The sequence below is a fragment of the Lynx canadensis genome, chromosome B2 (assembly GCF_007474595.2).
Source record: "Lynx canadensis isolate LIC74 chromosome B2, mLynCan4.pri.v2, whole genome shotgun sequence".
In the NCBI taxonomy this organism is placed as follows: Eukaryota; Metazoa; Chordata; class Mammalia; order Carnivora; family Felidae; genus Lynx; species Lynx canadensis.
The window spans coordinates 118,775,363-118,788,198 of NC_044307.1; the positions used below are offsets into that span (position 1 = coordinate 118,775,363).

Genomic DNA, 12,836 nt, shown 5'->3' on the forward strand with positions numbered 1-12,836 from the left:
GATGGGCACTAGTTTTAAAATAAAATTCTTTTGTAAAATATTTTACGTAAGTAATCTACGCTCAATGTGGGGCTCGAACTTACAACCCCAAGATCAAGAGTCACTTGCTCTACTGACTGAGCCAGCCAAACACACCTTGAAATAAAATTCTGAAGTATCCTTATTACATAATCCCATAGAAACACACATTATTCTGACTTTACAGATGAAGAAATTCTGGTAGACAGCAAATGGATAGCAAAAGACCAGTGCGCTGAGAGCTCTGTGGATTCCCTCTGCGACAGTACTCCCACTTCCTCCGTTTAGACCACGCGACAACTCTTAAATGGTGTTCTTTCAGACAGCATTTCCGGCCCCGAGTTTGCTTCTCTCCCTTTCCCAGCTGCCTTCACAAATCACATCATCCTTGTCACAACCCACAAAATAAGCAGAGTCTCTCCACGCTTGGTATGGATCACCCATGAATGCGGATTTCAGCAAAAAATGACTTGGAAATACTGGCAACGTGCTGTTGGGAAATGGGAAGAACAGAACCTTCATGTAGCTCAGATGGAGAGTAACTCAAGTATTTGCCTTTAAAACCAAAACATCAAGGAACTATTTCTAAATACAGAAAGAAGTCAACATTCACTAGCAGAGTTCTTTTTTCAGGGGGAGCCTCAACGAGCCAATGCAGATAACTAAAAACAAAGTGGTGGTTAAAATAGATTGTGATTACTGTTGTGCTCTCTGCAGTTTTCTGGTTAACATCAACAAAAGATGCTTCCCGTGTCCTAAGTGTGGGTCCGGTTATATTCCAATCATTGCATGTGAATCTAACAGGCTATTAGGGTGACTCACTTTATAAAACATAATGAGTTTGGCCACCTGGAAGAAATGCACCGGCTTGTGTGGCGACATACAATCTTACAGCAGATTGTGTGAATGACCAAAAGCAACAATACACGACTGGTCTGGTTTTCCTAGCTCCCCACCCCTCCCTGCTCCAAATTCCTCACACGTGTCCAAAGTCATTAGCCTCCATTTGCACTTCTTGTATAATGTGAAACTCAAGTGTTGGAAGACACTCATTTCTGTGTTTTATTGCATTTGATTACAATGGAGCTGTCTGCTGCGGCTTTCAGACTGTGGTAATTTAAAATAACAGTGTTCGTGCCATATGGAAGGAATAATAATATTCTATCCGTTCTGGGAGGGATCTCTTTTTAGCCCCTGATGGAAATCAGATTATGTAAAAATGCTTTCTTGAACAGAAGGCGTGAAGGGATGTAGCGTATTCCCAGCTGCCAGCCAAATCTGTGGTTCGGCCACCGGGGGTGGCTCCATCCTCTTCTGGAAACAGAGGGAAGGCTGGTTTTTGGTTCTGGTAGATGTCATAGTCCACCACCTCTGCCTTCCCAGGGAAAATCATTCCAGCTCCTGCAGTAACAGAGGAGCTCCAAACGTACATGTTTTCAGCGATCGGCATAACCAGGTAGTTTAAAGCAAGACCCATTTCTTTTGTTGCTGTTAAGAGCAATTTCCAATGAAATCCTGAGTAGCTTCATGTTTTTTATATGTAACGAGAAAGAGAAACATGTTATAGTTTTCTCATGGAAAGACCAAGTCCCAGGGTTTCCTATAATCTGCTTGAAGGCACTGCTACTCAATTTGTGAAATCCTGCATGGAACACGGCCAGCTGTGGTCATGCCCTTGCTCTCTAGACAGAGTCCAGAGTTTAAGGTCTTATTCTGGTTTGGACTCCTGTGGCTCCTATGCATGGCTCCTGCCACCTAGACCAGGCTGCTTTCTCCTTAAATTATCCTATATTCTGTCCCCTCCTGTGCTCCAAAGCCTCTCACGAGGGGCCCCAAGTGCTTTCTCAATGGCTCCTACTCTTATTTCTAATGTTCCAGTACCTGAAAGAATTCCCAGTGATTTTCTCAACATAAGACCTTCAATAAAATAATACTCTGTTGTCATTCAATGAAAATTAACCAAAGATTTTTTTTTTTTTTTAAATAAAGCTGTGAATGCTACCTTTCTACCTCTCTAACAGTGCAGGGAAACTGAAATCCATGAGTATTCCTCCCCATCCCGAACCTTTACAAACTGATAAAACAGAAAACTGGGCAAGGAAGGACACATACTACATTCCCTGAAATGTTATTTGCAACCTTTGAAAAGCAAACTTATAATTTATCTGACCAGGTAACAGCCTCTACTATTTTCCAGACTAACTTAGCAGCAATTAGAAAATCAAGAACACACACCCCCATACACCAAAAATAACTCTTCCTTGAAAATCTTAAGTTCTTTGGCAACACTGTGTCTCCAAAATCAGAAATCATTACTATTTTTTTAAGTTTATTTTAAGGGGGGTGGAAGGCAGAGAGAGAGAGAGAGAGAGAGAGAGAGAGAGAGAGAGAAAATTCCAAGCAGGTTCTTTGCTGCCAGCGCAGAGCCTGATGTGGGGCTTGAACTCACAAACTGTGAGATCATAACTGAGCCGAGATCAAGAGTTGGATCCTTAACCGAATGAGCCACCCAGGCGCTCCCAGAATTTGTAACTGTTAAAACACATTTTGGAAATTAATTTTCTGACTTTAGAAACAGGATTTTTAGAGCAAATTCTTTTGAGATTTTTGCTGACTTTATAATTAGTGTGCTCACTGGAAGAGACGTCTGAGTTTATCAGAATTTACACAATGGTATTTGCCCTGGCAAATCAGTGAAAAAAGACCATAACAGAAAACACGCATTCAAAGTACTTTATTGATAATTAACACCAAACAGATTGGGAATTTAAAATATTCTTTCCACTGTTTTCTTTTTAATGATTTAAACCCACATTCCCAAACTCAAGATTATTAAGAGCAGAGGTTCCAAACTTTTATTTAGATAATAAAGAAGCCTTTTGAGAATTTGATGAAAGCCAGGAATTTATTCCCAAGAAACATGCATCTACTCACAATTTTGCATATATTTGGGGGGCAATTCAGCCCCTTGAAATCTGTCCAGGGGTCTGTGGTTAGGAAGCCTGCCGCCAGAGTGTTCAAGGATCTGTGCTGCCTCTTACCCCAGCAACCCTAGCTGCCTCCACATGGTAGACAATGAGTAGACCATAAGAGATCCTTGACATTGTGGGGCTCTCAGGAAGTGAGGTCTACATATCTTCAAAGCCAAAACCTTCTCAATAGACTTGTCAACCCTATGATAAAACAGAATTCTAGGAAAAGCCCTCAGGACACAGCTCAGATTGGCATGATCTTCCATAAATTTGAGGGCAGTATTGATCTAGGAGCTCTACGAGGCATTGTATACATTTTGATTTCATCTAACCATCAGAATATCCCTGCCCTGAGACCTATTAGTACCTTCACTTCGGAGACACTTAAGTGCCTTCATTAAAGTCATAAGGTTGTTACTGAGTAGGGGATTCAAAGGTCTATCTGCAGGATTCTGAGGCCTTGGTGTTAGAAGCAAAGTATCATTTTATATAACCTGCTATAAATCTAATATGGCACCATAACTGTATACAGGGTCGTTGTGTTTGACCCCATGGCCAAGGGTCAGGAGAGTGGCACCTAGGATTTGCCAGCTGGCCTGTACTCTTCTGGAGCCAATGCCACACAATAGCCTAATCCCAGCAAGAACATGAACGGGTGCATGCAAGGATCCGTCCAAGTCCATTTTGACATCTGTAAAATTAACCAAGGGATATTCCCTGTTACTGTCTCAGCCGTAATGTTCACATGTCCTAGTCTCTCCTGCAAATGTGGAAGACAGGTGGAAACTTACCGGGACACCATACAATGAAGAACAATGCATTCTTCTCTAACAATACATGAAGAGAGAACTTTTTAAAAAAATTATGGGGCTTTAGGGTATTTTTTTTCCCCGCCTTTTAACAGAATGATATTATAAACCCTTACTTACCAACACCTGCCTTTAGCAATTATCCACTCATGGGCAATCTGGTTTCATCTAAACCACAACTCACTCTTCCTACCTATAAATGCTCAATTAGGTTTTCAGATATCAAATAATTGTGTTCATAAATAAGTGGAAACACTTAATGAAGTCCATGCGGGCAGTAGTTATGGCTACAGTCGGTTTCATTGCCGGAGCCCTGGTGTTAGTTATTCCATGAACTGTGGTCTATGCAGTGAGTACAACATCTCTTAAAGGAAAATAGGAGCTACTCTTGATAGTGAAATACCAAACATCTATCGACTCTACACATCTAAAATACAACCTTATTTTCTATCCAGCTGTGGCCTCTGGAAAATGCACTGCTGTTTGCTACATTCCACACAGGATTGCTATAAGACTTATGTAAAATGGCACCTATAAAAAAAAAAAAAAAACCCACACAACTAAAAAGAATACTTACTATTCTAAAATTGTATTGCTTTCAAGATAAACAATTAGCACCTGGACATTTCACCTCAGTGAACCTTGCTGACCTTTCTTATTCTATGATTCTAACATTCTATCTGGGGTTTTGAAAATTCAGTTTATGAACAAAATTATAATATCCTGAGAAGTATTTTCTAATATTAATGCAAAATATTAAGAACAACAGCCTTGCCGTTGCAACTACACATGGCATTACGTATCAACACTGTTCCCAGCTACTTTTTGGGTTAAGCCCCACAGATGCTCTAGAAGTCTCTCTGGGACCCCAAACCCTGTCCTTCCAATCTCAGCTGAATAAAACTAAGCCTTGACTCAAACACTGCGTATCTTATTCACTGGAGCTGCCGTAGACACTTCCTATCTGTGCAATTATCACTGGAAGTATGGACAGATATGGTTCTCAAACTCTGGTAAATCCAACCTCTGCTTTGAATATGAACATTATATATGCAAGCTTTCTGATGCGAAATATTTTCCCAAAACCACATTTGGTTCCGTAATGTCTTGGAGGCTTGGCTTGCTGAGATCGGCTTCTCTAGAGAAGAGCTGTTTCTGTAATAATTCTGCGGAGGTGAGAAAGACCTTTCACAAGGTGAGAGGGAATTCAGTGGGAACAGATCCCAAAGAAGACAGTTATGCAAATTGATTTTTCACGCTCGCTTCAAATGACTAGAGAGAGAAATTCTACATAATATTTCAAAACAGAATGTACCCTGTTGGCCATTTGCTGTAGAATGTCTTCAGTGTTTAGAAGAAAACCCAGCATTTGATGTGTCTCGGCAAAAGTTTCACAATGAGCCACCCCGATTTAACACAGACACAGCCCCTTGGCAAAACCCATATCCCACCTGAGACACTAAAGCCCACTGGACAGGAGGAAAAACCGCGAGGAGGAGTCTGATGGTACAGCTAAAATATTTTCTAAAAACAAGAAATACACACAGAAAAGAAGCAAAATTATCCCTTGGAGAATCTGTAAAAGCTAGGGTGGATCGTGTAAGCAGGCAGGAGGGATCTGGCGCTCTAAACAACGGATTTCCAAACTTTTGATGCTGCTTTATTCATTTCAAATCAGTGACGCTGGCGGCGGCAGCAGATTATAAAAGACCTGAGTGACAAAAGCGACATTTCATAACATAGTAGACTTTTGACTGAAAATAACACTCCAGTTTATTTTTTAAACCCTTATAAAAAGAGAAGTGACTGGGGTGCCTGGGTGGCTCAGTCGGTTAAGCGCCCACCTTTGGCTCAGGTCATGATCTTGCAGTTTGTGAGTTCAGGCCCCACGTTGGGCTCTGTGCTGATAGCTCAGAGCCTGGAGCCTCTGAGCCTCTTCCCACTAATGCTCGCTCTCTCTCTCTCTCAAAAATAAATAAAAACATTAAAAAAATTTTTTTTGAAATGTTTTTTTTTCCCAAAGAGAAGTGACAAGTTCAGAGAATAAACAAACTTTATTTTATAACAGTATTACAGAAAGCAAAATACCATTTAATACAACTTGAAGCTGCTATAAATCTAATCTGGCATCATAACTATACATAGGGTCAAAAGCAAAGGAAAAAACGTTCAATACAGTTAATAGGTCCCTATCAGGTCTCTGGTGTGTGCTGGTAAATGGTCTAGCTTCCTCACAACCATCAAAAAACCACCACAGCCCCAGCTTCTCTCCCCGGTGTCCTCAACCTCATGTGAATCATCCAACTGTCTGAAAGAGACATACCTGCTCCATAACGAAAGGTCAGTTTTACAAGTAGACAAGGAGGTTTAATACAAAGCAAGCGTTCTACACAAGTGTGTTCAAATAATGGAAAGTACTGAAATTTGGACATGTTAAGAAAGAAAGCACTAAGGTTTTAAGCTGCCTGCATATTTTAGCAGAAGGGAAGCCACCATTTTCTCTTCTTCCTCCCTCCTGTTTCTGGAATGCTGCCAAAGAGCACGTGTCTGAGAAGCATTGGCACTGTGGTGCGACAGGGTCTCTCAACACAGTGCGTGGTCAGTGAATTTGTTGGTAATTCTCCAGTCTGGACATTCTCTGACTTTTTACTTTTCTGGCCCAAAGTCAGAGGACTGGAAAGTCAACAGGGTTCAATATAAAAAATATCCCCAGTGAAATTCTCAAACATTAGAAAATTTTCAAGATGTAAGAAATGCTTCTAATCTGTATTAATATTTCCTCGTACAGTATATTGACTGCATCTGAAAATCTGTAAATATTTCCTGTGAGAATTCAATGGGAAGAATCTGGAAGATAGGAAAGCCGCTATTGAAATTAGTCACTGAGTTTCCTTTCTGCACAACAGCACCTGTTCAAGTGAACGGCACCTTACCAGCTTGGGCTGGCTTTGTTCACTATCATTTGATCAAAATGAGCGATTATAAAGCAGGTAGTTGTACACAAAGCAAACGGGAAAACAAAAACAAAACTCCCTAATTAAGAAAAAAAAAAGAATATTTAGAAGTGGTTATAAAACAAAATAATGTATTAAAATGAGAGGGAACAGTATAGACCAGAGCTGTTAAGGTAAGGTTTGGTCGTTGGCATTTTAATTCTTCCGGCTCCTGGTCATGGTTACCAGTCGTAGTATAAATTCGCTGGAGTAGTGGTGTGGCATTAAGACTTGGAATGGTCAAAATTCTTCAGGTTCACAAAGTTGAATGTTGTTTAAAAAAATGCATTTCTAGGAGGAAAAAAAAAGGGACAAAGGTTAAATATTCCAAAGACAGAGACTTGAAAAAAAAAAAGTGTAACATTCCATCCAATTCCAAATTAAGTAACCAACAGTTACTACCTAATTCTACAATACGCAGCATGTTTTCCAGAAGACCAGCACTAAGGACTTACTCCACCCTGAGGAGGCCTTACACTGTGTGGGGAACTGACTGCACACCGAAAACAACCGGCAACTAAGAACACACACAAAAAGACTTAATTATAAAACAGGTAATTCATACACTGAAAATCCATAAAGGAGAAACCCATGTAGACTTCAAAGCTAGATTCAAGGAAGGAGGAAAAACAAAGTCCATTCTGACTTCCTTGGAATGAACAGAAACAGTGCTTCAGGTGGGAGAACAGAATGGGGAAAGAGGTCAGGAAATGAGATGGTGTTCAGGGGGGTATGCAGAGTAAGGGGGCAGAAGGGGTCGCGAGAATGAATGAGGAACAGGAGAGTGAGGAAATGGACATTACTGGGGATAAGTAATAATAAAGTAAGTAACGGCAGGTCAGGTAAAAAATATTGGTCTAGGTTTTAATACCTGGCTGACAAGTACAAAATTTGACAAAAAAAAAAAAAAAAAAAGAAAAAAAAGGATGAATTCAGGAAGCGCGTTCAGACAAACGAACAGCTCTCAGTGTGCTGTGATGATCCAGAGTAGAGAGCAAGAGGCAGAAGACAGGTCAGAGAGCCAGGGGGTGAATGGCGGGTCCACGCAGGGCAGGACAAGCCCAGGAGAGGAGGCGGCTGGTTTTGAGGAAGGCTTGAGATGGCCTGATTTTGGTTCTGACAACCTCGCTGAAGCTTCAGTGTGAGGGACAGGCTACAGGTGGGGAGGAGAGAGACAGGAAGGCCAGGTATGCCTGCTGGCTGATGGGGATGTGAGTGCCACAGAAACCAAGTGCAGAGCGGACTGGGAGGTACCCCCGCTGGAGTACAATCAGAGGGTGGTGTCTGGGAAGAAAGTACCAGAGAGCACCATCAGGTTTGGAGTCTGGGACCTCAAAAGCAGAGAGAGAATGAAAGGCGTAAGGCACAGGTGAGGTCTTAGGACCACGGATGTGGATTTGCAGGTTGGCACAAAGGGTAAGTAAAACTGGCAGGTGAACTAGTCTTTGCAAATATAAGGAAAAATGAGAGACGAGTCCCGGGGAAGCCCATAATCAAAGGGGTGGGGGGGGGTGGGTAGAAGAGAGGACTAAAAAAGGAGTGGATAGGGAGATAGACAAAAAATAAGGATGGTGCATTAGCCCCAAGAGTGAAAAGCGTTTTGAGAAGGCAATTTTTCACTTTCTACTCCAGCTTGGTTGGAAGTTTTGGCAAAAGGTAGGTGATTACAGAGGACAGTGGAGAGTGGTAATTAAGGTCCTTTCCAAGAGATATGGCCTCAAAGTCAGTTAGAATGCACACCCCCTTGTCTTGGTAAAATTGTCTTGTTTTAATGGAACAACTCCCCATTACTGAGATTTATCATACATATTATTCTAGCCTCTTGATTACACAGGATAGATTAATCAAATTCACTGTCTCCACCTGTTGTCTGCTTTTGGCTATTTCATTACTCATTAGGACTTTGCTCGATTCCAGGTTGGGCGGGGGAGAGGGGCACATCAACGGAGAAAACACAAAGTCATCCTTTTTTAGGTTAGTAATTATGAACAGAAACTTGAGGGCTGGTGAGAGGGAATAGATAAAACTACCAATCAAATTGGAACTGGGAGTTATCTGTGACCTTCAGTCACACTATCTGCCCTTGATCTTTGCGAGCTGGTTGCTCTGTTCTTCTTGCTTAGTGAATATGCATTGCTTCTTGAAGCCAGCTGCCGCTCCGCCCAGCTCAGGTTATAGAAAGTGAACCTCTCATGTCACCAGTGCCTGGAAACCTACAGAAAGAGTGAGGTTTAAGCTCCGATTCTCCATTTCCTCTACGTTCCATGTCATGTTACTCCACTGAATCTGTTTTCACCAAATATAAAAATTTCAATTTCAAAAAGAAAGCTAAAATTAAGCTTGTTTCAAAGTCATTAGCAGACAAGTAAACAGGAATCTAGGCGTATATAGGAATTGAATGAGAAATCTTGATTTCAAAGAGCTTCAATGTTTATTGAAATATATGTAGAGAAAAAGACACAGTTACTCATGTAAACTCAAATGTCATTTACTTTCATTTATTTGCAATCAAACCACTATAAACTAAAACAAACCAATTTCCTCTTCTGGTAATAAGTATTACAAATGACAACCTCAACACGCTCTTAGAATTCCAAACAGTTTTCAGAAGGATAGAAAATTACATTTATTGTAATTTTAATGTTAAATGCATTCTTTTCCCCATTCCTTAAGAAGCAGTAAATCAAATGGAACTCTGAGCTAATTAGATATTCAGTATTGCAGAACATCCCAGTTTCTCACTGTTCTGGGTGAATAGGGAGTGATTTATTGTATGAAGTTTATAATTGACACATCCACCTATCTTTTTCTGACTGCTTCCTGTACTTAAACATATATGGAAATAGATTCCCGCAAGTAGTAAACATCTAAGCTTTTGAACAAAGAAGGAGAAAAGGATGGAATCACCAACGCCACTGATACACAAGCATCAGACATTTAAATTTTTTTCTGTTCTTCTGGCATGTATCTGTTAGAGAGGGAAAAAAACCTTCGTAGTTGACTTTTTAACAGACTACATTTTAGCTCTAAATGATTTATTACCCATCCCAATCAAACTGAAAACTAGGCCCTGGTTCTTCATACAAGGGCTTCCTACAAGAACTCTTTTTTTTTTTTTTTTTTAAAGCTTGAATTCTCTCTCTTTCACAATAGTCTAGATACCTTATTTTGTCAACAGATTGACAGGCATTAATCGCTGGCATAATTACTATCTTTGCCCCTTTTGGCAATATCATAATGGTCACCTTGAGCTTGGATCGGATCAAAACATTGAACTATATGAATTATACATTATGTATTAGAGTTTTGGTCAAGTAAACAAAAACAGAAGCCCAAACCACCATTTCCATGCTTTAGTTTCCCACCCCTAGACTATATACAACGTCAGTGAGCGTTACTGACTACTACAGTGCAGTTCCCCTAGCCTCTGTCCCCCTCTTTGGGCCAGAGTGGGAACAGGTCAAGGTGGCTGCCTCATCTAATCACAGATCTAACTCTATATCCAAATGCTTCAAGGATATGTACCAGTTGCCTATTCCACCTTAAGTCCTCACAGAGGGTTCCAAACAGTCAAATTTATCTTAATGTGCCTGACGAACAGTGGGAAATCAGCCAAATTCAAGCACAGGTGTTTTATCGCTGCATCTGAAAAGCACAATCTCAGAGTTTCCAGAGACAGGGGCTCTCACACAGGGGTTTCAAACATGAGCGTGCTCTATTCCAGAAACGGATTCGGTAAACTGCAAATGTGCACTTGTGAAAGAGTATTTGACCCAAACCACTAGAAATACTGCCTGTAAGTGGTAAAGCACTCATCTGAAGGGGACTCTCAATAAACACGCAAAAATGTGGTTTTTATCCAAAATAATTAAAATAATGCAAGAAACCATAACATTTAGCTTCGGATTAAGATTCAATTACAATACGGCAGTAGTACAGCCGGAGATCTTGAAAACATGAGTAAAATATTTATGTAAGAGATAATCCAACTCTTTCCTAAATAAAAATGTGGTCCATGCACCCAGGTGTAACGTTCAGCTTTAAATACAATAGTTTATGGATTTCAGTTATTACTGATGCTAAACCGTCTTCCTTGGTCTTTAATTTGAATATTTGATTTTAATTTTTAAACCGAATTTTCATTCTAAGAGGGGTCCTAGAGCCAAAAAAGTAGAAGTTCTATTTGGTTAACCCAGGGAACAGCCAATGCTCACCATGTTTATAGCACCACTATGATGCAGACCGACCAGTTCTCCAAGTCTGCAGATCCTGAGGGAGAGACGTTTTCGGGGGGTAATGAAGTCAAAGCCATTTCATAATCACACTGAGCCATTAGTTGCCATTTCTGGGGAATGGACATTTTCACTGATAGTGACACAAGGGTGAGTGCCCCTGTTGGCATCATGACACACAGGTCAAAGCAGTGCCACCAAACTGTACCAAAGTCACTGTTACCACCACGCACTCTCGGTGACATAGAAGCAAAGACGGTAAGGCGGCAGGCAGCTTCACTTAAGGATGTCCTTGATGAAACACAGAAAATAAAATTACTGTCTTACATCTCAACCGCCGAGTTCCTGTCTTTTTAACATTCTGTGGAATGAAATGGAAAATGGGCATAGAATACTCCTGCGTCATACAGATGGATGGTGGATGTCTAGAGAAAACAAGTCCTGCTTGGATTGTGAATTGAAGAGGCTGCTTTTTCATAACCACCTTTTTTATTTGAGAATTACTGAACGACAAACCATGTTATTCAATTTGGCAGGCATTTTCTTGAAAATGAGGTGAGCCTGTCATTTCAAGGAAAACAATGGACGATACTTGTGGCTGGTGATAAAATTCAAGCTTTGAGGTGAAACTGGGATTTTGGAAAACTAGTCCGGCCACCATGAGCTTGACAGCTTCCCAATATTTAAAGACTCTTATGAGATCAGTGACAACCACTGTTTTTAGTGTCTCACTCATTGTGCCTCTTCCAGGATTTCATATCATTGGAACCGCACACTACCTGTAGCCTTTCAGACACGCTTCTTTCACTAAGTGATTATTTTGAGCTATTTTAATAAATATTTTACATTTGTTCTGTTTAATTTGTAATGTGGTAAATTTCAATAATCTTGATTTTTACTAGGGTGAATTTTGGTAGATATACTTCACTCCGACAAAAGCTCTTTGGGTTCTTTGGTAATATTTAAGAGAGTAAAGTGTCTGAGGACCATCAACCTTAGAAATTGCTTGTGTAGCCTCTGCTGTCCCTAACCTATCACTGTTTCCTTCTCTCGTGGATATCTGTGTGCCTGCTGAATTTGAAGGAAAAAATAAATCTACTGTTGTTGTGTTATTGTTGTTGTTTTTCCTTTTTGGTCAAATGGTCAACAGGTCAGCACCTGTTCAACAAACAGTTCAGGGAAATAACTTTGCTTCACCTGCTTTGCCTGAACATACTAATGCTGCTATGGTGCCACTCACCTCAAGAGGCTCTCCAGTGGCCCCCGGGAGACTCTGGTCTCACCTTCAGGTCTTGGACCTGGTTGCCTTCCACCCCCATCTCTGTCTCTTCTGAGTGCCAACTATATTGCGCTCGATAACGTACACGCTAACACAACTTCACTTCAAAGAAAAAAGTTCAGAGTTTGCTAAAATCACATCGATTTACTTCAGTATTTTTGCTTTCAAGAGTCAATTTTGAGATGCTTTCTCCAAATTTCCATTTGTTAAAAACAAAACAAAACAAAACAAAAACCCACGCCTGACTTTCGCACACAACTCATTCCCGTTCCAGAGGGAGGTGTCAGGAAGAGCACCTTCTTTCCTTCCACACTGTAAATGGCCAAAGCTCTCTTTAGGCTTTGAGCCAATTACACTCCCTTATCTTTGAGGACAGTAAGGGAGTGATATTAGGGATGCCAGCAGGCCAGTTAATGGAGTTTTCTTTAAACCTAACAGTAAATTTTTTTAATATTTATTTTTGAGAGGGAGGGAGGGAGAAAGCGTGAGCAGGAGAGGTAGCAGAGAGAGAGGGAGAGAGACAGAATCCCAAG

At 40.7% G+C, this 12,836-nt stretch overlaps 1 protein-coding gene across 18 annotated transcripts in view; it reads right to left on the reverse strand.

Annotated features, from left to right (window-relative positions):
- Positions 1–5,834: 5,834 nt before the first annotated feature.
- The window catches only part of EPB41L2 (erythrocyte membrane protein band 4.1 like 2), a 261,971-nt gene continuing 254,969 nt past the window's right edge, over positions 5,835–12,836 (reverse strand). For all 18 annotated transcript variants that reach the window (XM_030316339.1, XM_030316337.1, XM_030316332.1 and 15 more), the window contains one exon: positions 5,835–7,083. The gene's annotated coding sequence lies outside the window, so the exon portion shown is untranslated. The remainder of the gene's footprint in view (positions 7,084–12,836) is intronic.